We start from the raw sequence: 14,249 nt of genomic DNA, 5'->3' as shown, positions 1-14,249 counted from the left end.
TTTTGTGTTTTGATGCATTGAGGGCAATGCTTCATTTAAGTGTGGGGGGAGGGGGGGGGTGCATTCATTACATTCATTGCATTCATTTTGTTTTTGTTTGTTTCGTATGCATAAGTAGGATGATGATTGTTAGCCTATGATGATGGAAGTGAAAAAATGAAATTTTGTTAGCCTATGATGATGGAAGTGAAAAAATGAATTTTTTGAAAAATTTTACTCTTGATTAGATATGAGAAACCGTAGGTTATGTGTTGAATATTTCACGCACGCATGTTTAACCGGTGAAGTATAATGATGTATTAGATATTGTGGATGTATTTTGGACCATTGCACGATAATAGGTGTTTGTGGAGCTTAATAGTTCTTGAATCTTGATGATTTCTTTGATATAACATATACAATCTTGGGCGCATCTTTAAATTATTTTATGTAATGTTTTTGGAAATCCAATTAACTTCATCCGGGTTGCGAGCGAGATGTTTGAAATCCTATTCGTCTTGTTTGTGGCTAAGTATGCGGATAAAATGGGGTTAAGTCTTGAAAAAATTTTAAAATAACAATTACATTCGGGCTTGGAATGTGAATGAAATCCTATTCACTATTTCATAGCTAAGTTTGCGGATTTCATGTGATTGTAGTTCCATCCGGGCTATAGACAAGGGGATTGAAATTCGAATCCTATCTAGTTATAGCTAAGTATGCGGGTAATTATTGGGACTTTTAACAAATGTCGGGTGCAAAATCCAATGGTGCGTAATTATATCTCAAGAGAGTTGTGTTGTGTTAATGGATTTTTGAGAGGAGAGTCTTGATTGTGAATGAAACGTCTAGAAAGATACCACTAATAAAATTATTTAATTTAATAAAGAAAATACGGGATTTTTCAAAAATTTTGCCATGACCCGTTTGAAACTATTACATAGCCAACCTTTCACAGACAGCAATTCAGCAAAAGAAATAGACGCCTGATAAATTTAATCCAAATACGGTAATCATAAAATCTAGAAAGGGGAAGTTTATCCCACTCAGTTGCGGAATAAAAATGTTAAGTTTACATGCCAAAAGTTTTAAAGCAGGAAAAACACCTCCTGCAAACGACAGACAGCGTAAGAAAAATATTCCACTCATAAATAAAAAGGCAACATCAGAGTTTGCGGAACAACTAAAGCACGTCGGTCAACGGCCTGCACCACCGGCGACCTCGCTCTGGGGATCCTGCCCCTCAGCCTCCAGATAAAAGTCATCACCTGAAAACAAATAAGTGGAGTGAGTCGAAAGACTCAGCAAGAATATGGGGGGAATAACGAGTACTACATAAATACAAACACAGGCAGATTAAAAATAGCTTGTAATAAAATAATTTTGTTCCCTTAACTTAAAATGAGTGAAATTTAAATGAAGGGTATGAACATGAATTAACAAATGCAAGGGTATGAACATGAATTAACAAATACATGGCTAAGTCGAACATAAGCATAAAGCTAAGTAAACTATACGGAATATTGACATAAATATTTGAACTTAGATCCTTGGGTCGTGACTCTGTGATTTCGATCATAATCATGGTTGCAGTGCATTATGCCGCAAGGAGGTCAAGTAAAACCCAACCCATCTTGCCCATACTTGGTAAGGGAGGCCAAGATTTCTCTCAACCCCACACATATAAGTAAATATTTGGTAAGGTAGGCCAAAACGTCTCTCAGCCCCACATATACACGTCGGTGGTAAGGTAGGCCAGAACGTCTGTTACGTGTTTTTCGCTTGCAAGCGCACGATGTCAAGTTATAATATAGGAATTAATTCCAAGTCGATCCCACTGAGAATGAATAAATGATATTATAATAAATATTTGCGACTAATCAAATCCTAATCCTATGTAGAGCTACGAAAATGGTTTGATTTTATAAAACTAAAATTTTCAAGAAACAAAACTAAATAACCTTCACGAGAGAAAAAATCAATAAGCGATGAATGCTAGAGGTTCGACTTCACTTGACTGTCCACCACAATTTATTTCTAATGATTGTTCAATTATAATTTCTTCTAGTTTATTAGCCAAGAATTCCTATTATTTTCTACTACCTCTCTCGAGTGTCAAGAAGAAATTCGTATTCAATAGCAAACTCAATATGTCTATCTAAGTTCAACTATTAAATCCGGTAAATAACACAAGAATTCTTCTAATGACTTCTATGGAGTTATATGTCTTTCGAACAATATAAACACCAAATATTTATTTTCCTATGTCGTATTCAAAATCTCCTCTCTCAAGTGATAGATTCTAAATAAAATATCATTCAATCTATGGCAAGTAAATTGAACGCAATCAATTCAGGAAAACACAAATAAACTGAATGAATAATTCTAATATATCAATCAAAATATCAAAAACATGGTTTCAAGTCAAGCTACGTCGTCCCTCTAGACAAAGGAATTAGTTCATAATGAAAATAAAAATCAAACAAAGTATGTTCTTGAACATCATTAAAAATTAGGAGAAACAATAAAATAAAAATGAAGGTAGATGATGCTTCTTCGTCTTCGGTAGTCGCTTCGTCCGTCTTCGTGCCAAGAATGCTTCTTATCCCTTTTCCTTGGTCTCATGCCGTCTCTAGCCTTCAAAAACTGATGAAAACCCTCGATTCTCCTCTGATATATGCCAAAGCGTCCTTTTAAAGTTTGAGACTAAAAGTTTCCGAAAATAAGACACGTCAGGCGCGGGTGCGCCACCCTCGGGCGCAGGTGCGCCGCGTTTTTGGGTTCCAGGGCGCGGGTGTGCTGTCCTAGGGTTCAGGGGCACTGATCGCCAATAATTTTCTCAAAATAAAAGCTACAGGGCGCGGGTGCGCCGGTTTTGGGCGCGGGTGCGCTTCAGCGCATCCAACTCACGCAGAATTCTTGAAAAAATCAAAATTGAGTTATAGCCGTCGGATCAAGCTGAAATTTTGACAGCAACTTTAAAACATCCTAAAATTCAATTTGAACGGTGGAGATCGGATTTGGATGTCCGTAACATTCCCAGTAATTTTCTGAAGTTTGCTATCCCGTAATTCGGCTTTTCGCTTCTTCTCTCTACTTTTGCGTCATTCCTTGCATCTCACAAAAACAACAACTAACACGCATAAAATCCACTCCATACATAACAAAATCAAAGTCAAATCATATATAAATTAAGTGCATAAAATGCACTTATCAAATTCCCCCAAACTTAGACTTTTGCTAGTTCCGAGCAAAATAATAATGAGCAATATAGTCGACCTCCGAATTTATACATTCCAAGATTCAATGCACATGTCGGCTAATTTTCTCAAGAGTTCTCGTGTGTGTGTGATTTGCCAATCTCCTGTACCCACCTAAATTTTGGTAAAATCATGCAATCCGTAAGCTTCATAAAATCATTAACTCCGCCCTCAAGTTTCAAAATACTCTCAACCAAGTTCAACTTTTACTCACACAGATCAACAGGACTTTTTCGGTTAACATTATTCTCAAGTATAATCGGTAGGAGATAAGCATCCATATGTATATCAATGTAAAAAAGGACTCAGAATTCAAAGCAAAGGGAATTGAATATTTTCAATTTGTGCAAGATTACGAGTAGCTAAAATTTTTTTTATTTGCATTTTCAGACATTAGTCTTGGCTTTCTTCTACTCCATACATCTCCATTTTTATGCCTTGTATTTGGACTAGAATTTTAATCCATTTTTTTTTTCAAGGCCTCCCCTCACCTTACTTTCTCCACCATTACTTTTCTTTGAACTTTTTAGCTACTCAATTTGTTTTGGATTTTTCATGAATATAAAATGGCTAAAAAAAGCTCAATAGATTCGAAAAAAAATGCCTAAATCACTTCTGTGTTCATAAAAATCTATCTCAGTTTCAAGCAAAAATCACAAGAGTTAAGAATCAATTCCTCTAATCCACATCACAAATCCACATAATTTTTCTCTAATTCTTAGGAGTATCGAAAATCATGGCATTCGTGCATAAATGTGAGAACTCAAGATTAAATATAGCTAACATGAACTTTTTTAGCGAAAAAAAATTTATTTTCATCATAGGCCAACACAATTACAACATCATGCCTTTAACTCGAACTAATTCATAAAAAATTTCAAATTTTCACAAATTTTAAACATCCCCCCAAACATAAATTGTGCATTGTCCTCAATGTACAATATTCATTAAAAACAAGAGACACATACCTTAGGCACCAAGCGTCACTACGCGGCACCATCTTAATCACTCAAAACTCTTCTCAGGGGTGGCTCCTAAACTCTTTCAGCTCCATAATTTTTCACCTACACAATTCAAAAAATCATTATTAATGTCTAGATTCCTCATGATAAAAATAAAAACAAAAACAACTAAAAGAAAATAAAAAACGCATAAAAACTAGCTTGGGTTGCCTCCCAAGAAGCGCTTAGTTTATAGTCCATAGCCCGATTGTATTCCAATTCTAGCCCGGTTCCGCTTTGTTGAGGGTCTTCCCTTTCGCTTTCACCCTCCAAATATTTTAAAAACCTTTTTAAACTTTGATTTCTTCTTCGTTTTCTTATTTTTCTTTGGCACCTTCAGATTATTCTTCTTTGAATCTACCTCATGAACAAGTTTGGGATGGCCATCCAGTTTCACAACTCGCTCAATCATGCATAATTCCTCGATGAGTGGAATACTTGAATATGTTAAATATAACTCTTTCTCCGTCCACACCCATCGACAACTCACCATTCTTCACCTCAATCTTGACATCAGCAGTGGCCAAGAAAGGTCTCATCAATATCAGTGACATATTTGCATCCTCCTCCATATCTAGCACAACAAAATTTTTCGGAAAAATAAATTTATCTATTTTTACCAAAACATCTTCAATGATTCCAAGCGGATATGTTATAGATCTATCAGCTAGCTGCAATGCGATCATTGTGGGCTTCACCTCGCCAAGTCCTAAGCTCCTAGATCGCAAAGTGCATTATTAAATTAAGAAGAACCAATAGTGCAAGGAATAGTAAAAATCCCTGGGTCTTTCAGCTTTTGTGGCATCTTCTTTTGGAGCGCAGCACTACATTCTTTAGTTAAGCTCACCACCTCATTCTCTTGCAGTCTCCTTTTCTTGGACATCACCTTTTTAATAAACTTCGCATAATTTGGCATTTGTTCCAAAGCATCAGCAAAAGGGATGTTGATATGTATTTTCTTGAAAATCTCCAAGAATTTTGAGAACTGCTCGTCCACTACCTTCTTTTTGAACCTTTGGGGGTATGGAATAGGAGGTTTGTACATCGGTTTCTGCTCAGGTTCGGACTCTTTCTCCTCGACCTTCTTCTCGTCAACTGCAACTTTTCAGATGCCTTGCTCTCAGATTTGCCCTCTTCATTATCCACCTGCTTTCCACTCCTCAACGTGATAGCATTACAATGTTCCTTGGGATTCACCTCAGTATTACTTGGAAATTGGCCTCTGTTATTATCTTTCAGTGCGTTCGCCAACTGCCCAATGCTAGTCTCCATGGATTGAAATACAGCACCCATGTTGGCCACTTGCATCTCTAAGCTGTCAAGGAGAGTTTCAGTCCTCACCATCCTCTTGCTCGATTCCTGCACAAAAGCATTAACAACATCCTCCAAAGGAGTCTTACCCTCACCCTTATTTGTATTGTATCCCAAAGGAGGATTCAACACATTATTATTATTTGCATATGAAAAATTCTCATGATTACGCAAACTAGGATGATATTTATTGGGTACAGGATTACCTTGATAGTTGTTGTAATTTCTGTTGTTCAGATATTGAGCTTGCTCCACACTCTCAAATCCATCAGCAGAATTTACGGCAGTCGCCAGCGATGCTGTCTTAATAGAAACTTGATTGCCTTGGGTCAGTGCAGCCAACTGTGTAGAAATAATAGCCATCTGAGCAGTCAAAGCATTGAACGCATCAACCTCATGAATTCCAGCAGGCTTCCTTATCGCAGATCTCTCACTCGGCCACTGATAACTGTTAACAGTCATTTGCTCAAGCATCTCATAAGCCTGTTCAGGAAATTTAGAAAATATTGAACCTCCAGCTGCAGCATCCACAGAAATCCTCGTTGGGCCATTCAAACCATTGTAGAATAACTCAATCTGTTCCCAGTCCGGAAAATTATGGTTCCGGAATTTCCTAAGCAATTCCTTGTACCGCTCCCAAGCTTCAAACAGTAACTCATAATCTTGCTGTTTGAAAGTATTGATCTCAATTTTCAGCTGGGCAGACTTGGCAGGAGGAAAGTACTTAGCCAGAAATTTGGATTCCATGTCTTCCCATGTAGTGATACTCCCAAGAGGTAGTGACTGCAACCAACTACGAGCATTGTCCCTAAGAAAGAACGGGAACAATCGTAGTCTGATGGTGTCCTCAGTAAGACCATGAATCTTCACTGTGTCAGCAATCTCCAAAAAAGTACGCAGATGCATATTTGGATCTTCAGTAGCTGAACCCCTGAACTGATTCTGCTGCACCATATTAATCAGAGTTGGCTTCAACTCAAAATTATTTTCCGTGATGTTCTGCCGAGCTATCCAAGAATAATGATTATTGATCACCGGTCGAAAGTGATCTCTGAAAGGCACCGGATCATTATTGATAACTCGTTCTCTTTCTCTTTCTTCAGCCATTTGTTGCAACTCTTCTCTTCTAGCTTTTCGCAAAGCTTTAGCAGTTTTCTCGATTTCCGGATCAAAGAGCAGTGAGTCGTAACTTCGGCTTTTTCGCATAAACTGCATAGACAGGAAAATTTTTTAAATTAGAACCAACAAAATAAAATAAAATGCTCTAAATCAAAATTAAGACTAATTAGCACAATTTAATATAAATCAAATAAAATTCAATCCCGGGCAACGGCGCCAAAAACTTGTTGCATGTTTTTCGCTCGCAAGCGCACGATGTCAAGTTATAATATAGGAATTAAGTCCAAGTCGATCCCACGGAGAATGAATAAATGATATTATAATAAATATTTGCGACTAATCAAATCCTAATCCTATGTAGAGCTACGAAAATGGTTTGATTTTATAAAACTAAAATTTTCAAGAAACAAAACTAAATAACCACGAGTTCACGAGAGAAAAAATCAATAAGCGATGAATGCTAGAGGTTCGACTTCACTTGACTGTCCACCACAATTTATTTCTAATGATTGTTCAATTATAATTTCTTCTAGTTTATTATCCAAGAATTCCTATTATTTTTTACTACCTCTCTCGAGTGTCTAGAAGAAATTCGTATTCAATAACAAACTCAATATGTCTATCTAAGTTCAACTATTAAATCCGGTAAATAACACAAGAATTTTTCTAATGACTTCTATGGAGTTATATGACTTTCGAACAATATAAACACCAAATATGTATTTTCCTATGTCGTATTCAAAATCTCCTCTCTCGAGTGATAGATTCTAAATAAAATATCATTCAATCTATGGCCAGTAAATTGAACGCAATCAATTCAGGAAAACACAAATAAACCGAATGAATAATTCTAATATATCAATCAAAATATAAAAAACATGGTTTCAAGTCAAGCTACGTCGTCCCTCTAGACAATGGAATTAGTTCATAATGAAAATAAAAATCAAAAAAATCATGTTCTTGAACATCATTCAAAAATTAGGAGAAAGAATGAAATAAAAACAAAGGTAGATGATGTTTCTCCATCTTCGGTAGTCGCTTCGTCCGTCTTCGTGCCAAGAATGCTTCTTCACCCTTTTCCTTGGTCTCTAGCCGTCTCTAGCCTTCAAAAACTGATGAAAACCCTCGATTCTCCTCTGATATATTCCAAATAGTCTTTTTAAAGTTTGAGACTAAAAGTTTTCGAAAATAAGATACGTCAGGCGCGGGTGCGCCACCCTCGGGCGTAGGTGCACCACGTTTTTGGGTTCCAGGGCGCGGGTGCGCTATCCTAGGGTGCAGGGGCGCTGATCGCCGATAATTTTCTCAAAATAAAAGCTACAGGGCGCGGGTGCGCCGGTTTCGGGCGCAGGTGCGCTTCAGCGCATCCAAATCGCGCAGCATTTAAGAAAAAATCAAAATTGAGTTCTAGCCGTCGGATCAAGCTGAAATTTTGACAGCAACTTAAACTTCAGTTTGAACGATGGAGATTGGATTTGGATGTATGTAACATTCCCAGTAATTTTCTGAAGTTTGCTGTCCCGTAATTCGGCTTTCTGCTTCTTCTCTCTACTTTTGCATCATTCCTTGCATCTCACAAAAACAACAACTAACACGCATAAAATCCACTCCATACATAATAAAAGCCAAGTCAAATCATATATAAATTAAGTGCATAAAATGCACTTATCAAATTCCCCCAAACTTAGACTTTTGCTAGTCCCGAGCAAAATAATAATGAGCAATATAGTCGACCTCCGAATTTATACATTCCAAGATTCAATGCACATGTCGGCTAATTTTCTCAAGAGTTCTCGTGTATGTTTGATTTGCCAATCTCCTCTACCCACCTAACTTTCGATAAAATCATGCAATCCGTAAGCTTCATAAAATCATTAACTCCGCCCTCAAGTTTCAAAATACTCTCAACCAAGTTCAACTTTTACTCACACAGATCAACAGGACTTTTTCGGTTAACATTATTCTCAAGTATAATCGGCAGGAGATAAGAATCCATATGTATATCAATGTAAACAAGGACTCAGAATTCAAAGCAAAGGGAATTGAATATTTTCAATTTGTGCAGGATTATGAGTAGCTAAAATTTTTTTATTTGCATTGCCAGACATTAGTCTTGGCTTTCTTCTACTCCATACATCTCAATTTTTCTGCCTTGTATTTGGACTAGAATTTCAATCCATTTTTTATTTCAAGGCCTCCCCTCACCTTACTTTCTCCACCATTACTTTTCTTTGAAATTTTTAGCTACTCAATTTGTTTTTGATTTTTCATGAATATAAAATGGCTAAAAAAAGCTCAATAGATTCGAAAAAAATGCCTAAATCACTTCTGTGTTCATAAAAATCTATCTCAGTTTCAAGCAAAATTCATAAGAGTTAAAAATCAATTCCTCTAATCCACATCACAAATCCATATAATTTTTCTCTAATTCTTAGGAGTATCAAAAATCATGGCATTCGTGCATAAATGTGAGAACTCAAGATTAAATATAGCTAACATGAACTTTTTTAGCGAAAAAAAATTTATTTTCATCATAGGCCATCACAATTACAACATCATGCCTTTAACTCCAAGTAACTCATAAAAAATTTCAAATTTTCACAAATTTTAAACATCCCCCCAAACATAAATTGTGCATTGTCCTCAATGTACAGTATTCATTAAAAACAAGGAACACATACCTTAGGCACCAAGCGTCAGTACTCGGCACCATCTTAATCACTCAAAACTCTTCTCAGGGGTGGCTCCTAAACTCTTTCAGCTCCATAATTTTTCACCTACACAATTCAAAAAATCATTATTAATGTCTAGATTCCTCATGATAAAAATAAAAACAAAAATAACTAAAAGAAAATAAAAAACGCATAAAAACTAGCTTGGGTTGCCTCCCAAGAAGCGTTTAGTTTATAGTCCATAGCCCAATTGTATTCCAATTCTAGCCCGGTTCCGCTTTTTTGAGGGTCTTCCCTTTCGCTTTCACCCTCCAAATATATTCAACAACCTTTTTAAACTTTGATTTCTTCTTCGTTTTCTTCTTTTTCTTTGGCACCTTTGGATCATTCTTCTTTGAATATACCTCATTAAAAAGTTTGGGATGGCCATCCAGTTTCACAACTCGCTCAATCATGCATAATTCTTCGATGAGTGGATTACTTGATTTCTTGAATATGTTAAAAATAACTCTTTCTCCTTCCACACCCATCGACAACTCACCATTCTTCACCTCAATCTTGGCATCAGCAGTGGCCAAGAAATGTCTCCCCAATATCAGTGGCATATTTGCATCCTCCTCCATATCTAGCACAACAAAATCCGTCGGAAAAATAAATTTATCTATTTTTACCAAAACATCTTTAATGATTCCAAGCGGATATGTGATAGATCTATCAGCTAGCTGCAATGAGATCATTGTGGGCTTCACCTCGCCAAGTCCTAAGCTCCTGAAAATAGAAAAAGGCATCAGATTAATGCTAGCTCCTAGATCGCAAAGTAAATTATTAAAATAAGAAGAACCAATAGTGCAAGGAATAGTAAAACTCCCTGGATCTTTCAGTTTTTGTGGCATCTTCATTTGAAGCACAACACTACATTCTTTAGTTAAGCTCACCACCTCATTCTCTTGTAGTCTACTTTTCTTGGACATCACCTCTTTAATAAACTTCGCATAATTTGGCATTTGTGCCAAAGCATCAGCAAAAGGGATGTTGATATGTATTTTCTTGAAAATCTCTAAGAATTTTGAGAACTGCTCGTCCACTGCCTTCTTTTTGAACCTTTGGGGGTATAGAAGAGGAGGTTTGTACATCGATTTCTACTCAGGTTCGGACTCTTTCTCCTCGACCTTCTTCTCGTCAACTGCAACTTTTTCGGACGCCTTGCTCTCAGATTTGCCCTCTTCATTATCCACCTGCTTCCCACTCCTCAATGTGATAGCATTACAATGCTCCTTGGGATTCACCTCAGTATTACTTGGGAATTGGCCTCTGTTATTATCTTTCAGTGCGTTTGCCAACTGCCCAATGCTAGTCTCCATGGATTGCAATACAGACCCCATGTTGGCCACATGCGTCTCTAAGCTGTCAAGGAGAGTCTCAGTCCTCACCATCCTCTTGCTCGATTCCTGCACAAAATCATTAACAACATCCTCCAAAGGAGGCTTACCCTCACCCTTATTTGTATTGTATCCCGGAGGAGGATTCAACACATTATTATTATTTGCATATGAAAAATTCTCATGATTACGCAAACTAGGATGATATTGATTGGGTACAAGATTACCTCGATAGTTGTTGTAATTTATGTTGTTCACATATTGAGCTTGCTCCACACTCTCAAATCCATCAGCAGAATTTACGGCAGTCGCCAGTGATGCTGTCTTAATAGAAACTTGATTGTCTTTGGTCAGTGCAGCCAATTGTATAGAAATAGTAGTCATCTGAGCATTCAAAGCAGTGAACGCATCAACCTCATGAATTCGAGCAGGCTTCCTTATCGCAGATCTCTCACTCGGCCACTGATAACTGTTAACAGTCATTTGCTCAAGCATCTCATAAGCCTGTTTAGGAAATTTAAAAAATATTGAACCTCCAGCTGCAGCATCCACAGAAATCCTCGTTGGGCCATTCAAACCATTTTAGAATAACTCAATCTGTTCCCAGTCCGAAAAATTATGGTTCAGGAATTTCCTAAGCAATTCCTTGTACCGCTCCCAAGCTTCATACAGTAACTCATAATCTTGCTGTTTGAAAGTAGTGATCTCAATTTTCAGCTGGGCAGACTTGGCATGAGGAAAGTACTTAGCCAGAAATTTGGATTCCATGTCTTCCCATGTAGTGATACTCCCAAGAGGTAGTGACTGCAACCAACTACGAGCATTGTACCTAAGAGAGAACGGGAACAATCGTAGTTTGATGGTGTCCTCAGTAAGACCATGAATCTTCATTGTGTCAGCAATCTCCAGAAAAGTACGCAGATGCAGATTTGGATCTTCAGTAGCTGCACCCCTGAACTGATTATGCTGCACCATATTAATCAGATCTGGCTTCAACTCGAAATTATTTGCCGTGATGTTCTACCGAGCTATCCCAGAATAATGATTATTGATCATCGATCGAAAGTGATCTCTGATTGGCACCGGAGCATTATTGACAACTCGTTTTCTTTCTCTTTCTTCAGCCATTTGTTGCAACTCTTCTCTTCTAGATTTTCGCAAAGCTTTAGTAGTTTTCTCGATTTCCGGATCAAAGAGTAGTGAGTCGTAACTTTGGCTTTTTTGCATAAACTGCATAGACAGGAAAATTTTCTAAATTAGAACCAACAAAATAAAATAAAATTCTCTAAATCAAAATTAAGAATAATTAGCACAATTTAATATAAATCAAAAAAAATTCAATCCCCGGCAACGGCGCCAAAAACTTGTTGCGCGTTTTTTGCTTGCAAGCGTACGATGTCAAGTTATAATATAGGAATTAAGTCCAAGTCGATCCCACGAAGAATGAATAAATTATATTATAATAAATATTTGCGACTAATCAAATCCTAATCCTATGTAGAGCTACGAAAATGGTTTGATTTTATGAAACTAAAATTTTCAAGAAACAAAACTAAATAACCACGAGTTCACGAGAGAAAAAATCAATAAGCGATGAATGCTAGAGGTTCGACTTCACTTGACTGTCCACCACAATTTATTTCTAATTATTGTTCAATTATAATTTTTTCTAGTTTATTAGCCAAGAATTCCTATTATTTTCTACTACCTCTCTCGAGTGTCAAGAAGAAATTCGTATTCAATAGCAAACTCAATATGTCTATCTAAGTTCAACTATTAAATCTGGTAAATAACACAAGAATTCTTCTAATGACTTCTATGGAGTTATATGTCTTTAGAACAATATAAACACCAAATATGTATTTTCCTATGTCGTATTCAAAATCTCCTCTCTCGAGTGATAGATTTTAAATATAATATCATTCAATCTATGGCCAGTAAATTGAACGCAATCAATTCAGGAAAACACAAATAAACCGAATGAATAATTCTAATATATCAATCAAAATATCAAAAACATGGTTTCAAGTCAAGCTACGTCGTCCCTCTAGACAATGGAATTAGTTCATAATGAAAATAATAATCAAACAAATCATGTTCTTGAACATCATTCAAAAATTAGGAGAAAAAATGAAATAAAAACGAAGGTAGATGATGCTTCTCTGTCTCCGGTAGTCGCTTTGTCCGTCTTCGTGCCAAGAATGCTTCTTCTCCATTTTCCTTGGTCTCTAGCCGTCTCTAGCCTTCAAAAACTGATGAAAACCCTCGATTCTCCTCTGATATATGCCAAATAGTCCTTTTAAAGTTTGAGACTAAAAGTTTCCGAAAATAAGACACGTCAGGCACGGGTGCACCACCCTCGGGCGCATGTGCGCCGCGTTTTTGGGTTCTAGGGCGCGGGTGCGCTGTCCTAGGGTGCAGGGGCGCAGATCGCCGATAATTTTCTCAAAATAAAAGCTACAGGGTGCGGGTGCGCCGGTTTCGGGCACGGGTTCGCTTCAGTGCATCCAACTCGCACAGCATTCTTGAAAAAATCAAAATAAAGTTCTAGCCGTCGGATCAAGCTGAAATTTTGACAGAAACTTTAAGACATCCTAAACTTCAATTTGAACAGTGGAGATCGGATTTGGATGTCTGTAACATTCCCAGTAATTTTTTGAAGTTTGCTGTCCCGTAATTCGGCTTTCCGCTTCTTCTCTCTACTTTTGCGTCATTCCTTGCATCTCACAAAAACAACAACTAACACGCATAAAATTCACTCCATACATAACAAAAGCCAAGTCAAATCATATATAAATTAAGAGCATAAAATGCACTTATCAAATTCCCCCAAACGTAGACTTTTGCTAGTCCCGAGAAAAATAATAATGAGCAATAAAGTCGACCTCCGAATTTATACATTCCAAGATTCAATGCACATGTCGGCTAATTTTCTCAAGAGTTCTCGTGTGTGTGTGATTTGCCAATCTCCTCTACCCACCTAACTTTCGGTAAAATCATGCAAACCGTAAGCTTCATAAAATCATTAACTCCGCCCTCAAGTTTCAAAATACACTCAACCAAGTTCAACTTTTACTCACACAGATCAACAGGACTTTTTCGGTTAACATTATTCTCAAGTATAATCGGCAGGAGATAAGCATCCATATGTATATCAATGTAAACAAGGACTCCGAATTCAAAGCAAAGGAAATTGAATATTTTCAATTTGCGCAGGATTATGAGTAGCTAAATTTTTTTTATTTGCATTGCCAGACATTAGTCTTGGCTTTCTTCTACTCCATACATCTCCATTTTTATGCCTTGTATTTGGACTAGAATTTCAATCCATTTTTTTTTCAAGGCCTCCCCTCACCTTACTTTCTCCACCATTACTTTTCTTTGAACTTTTTAGCTACTCAATTTGTTTTGGATTTTTTATGAATATAAAATGGCTAAAAAAAAGCTCCATAGATTCGAAAAAAAATGCCTAAATCACTTCTGTGTTCATAAAAATCTATCTCAGTTTCAAGCAAAAATCACAAGAGT

At 36.9% G+C, this 14,249-nt stretch overlaps 2 non-coding genes across 2 annotated transcripts; both read left to right on the top strand.

Annotated features, from left to right (window-relative positions):
• The first annotated feature begins 6,143 nt into the window (after positions 1–6,143).
• On the top strand, positions 6,144–6,249 carry LOC140885875 (small nucleolar RNA R71). The gene has a single exon (XR_012151288.1). It is a non-coding gene; the product is annotated as a small nucleolar RNA R71 (small nucleolar RNA).
• Positions 6,250–11,334: 5,085 nt separating this feature from the next.
• On the top strand, positions 11,335–11,440 carry LOC140885701 (small nucleolar RNA R71). The gene has a single exon (XR_012151120.1). It is a non-coding gene; the product is annotated as a small nucleolar RNA R71 (small nucleolar RNA).
• The last annotated feature ends 2,809 nt before the right edge of the window (positions 11,441–14,249 follow it).

Source organism: Henckelia pumila, chromosome 2 (assembly GCF_033568475.1).
Source record: "Henckelia pumila isolate YLH828 chromosome 2, ASM3356847v2, whole genome shotgun sequence".
NCBI lineage: Eukaryota > Viridiplantae > Streptophyta > Magnoliopsida > Lamiales > Gesneriaceae > Henckelia > Henckelia pumila.
This window is presented reverse-complemented; position numbering and strand designations above follow the sequence as displayed.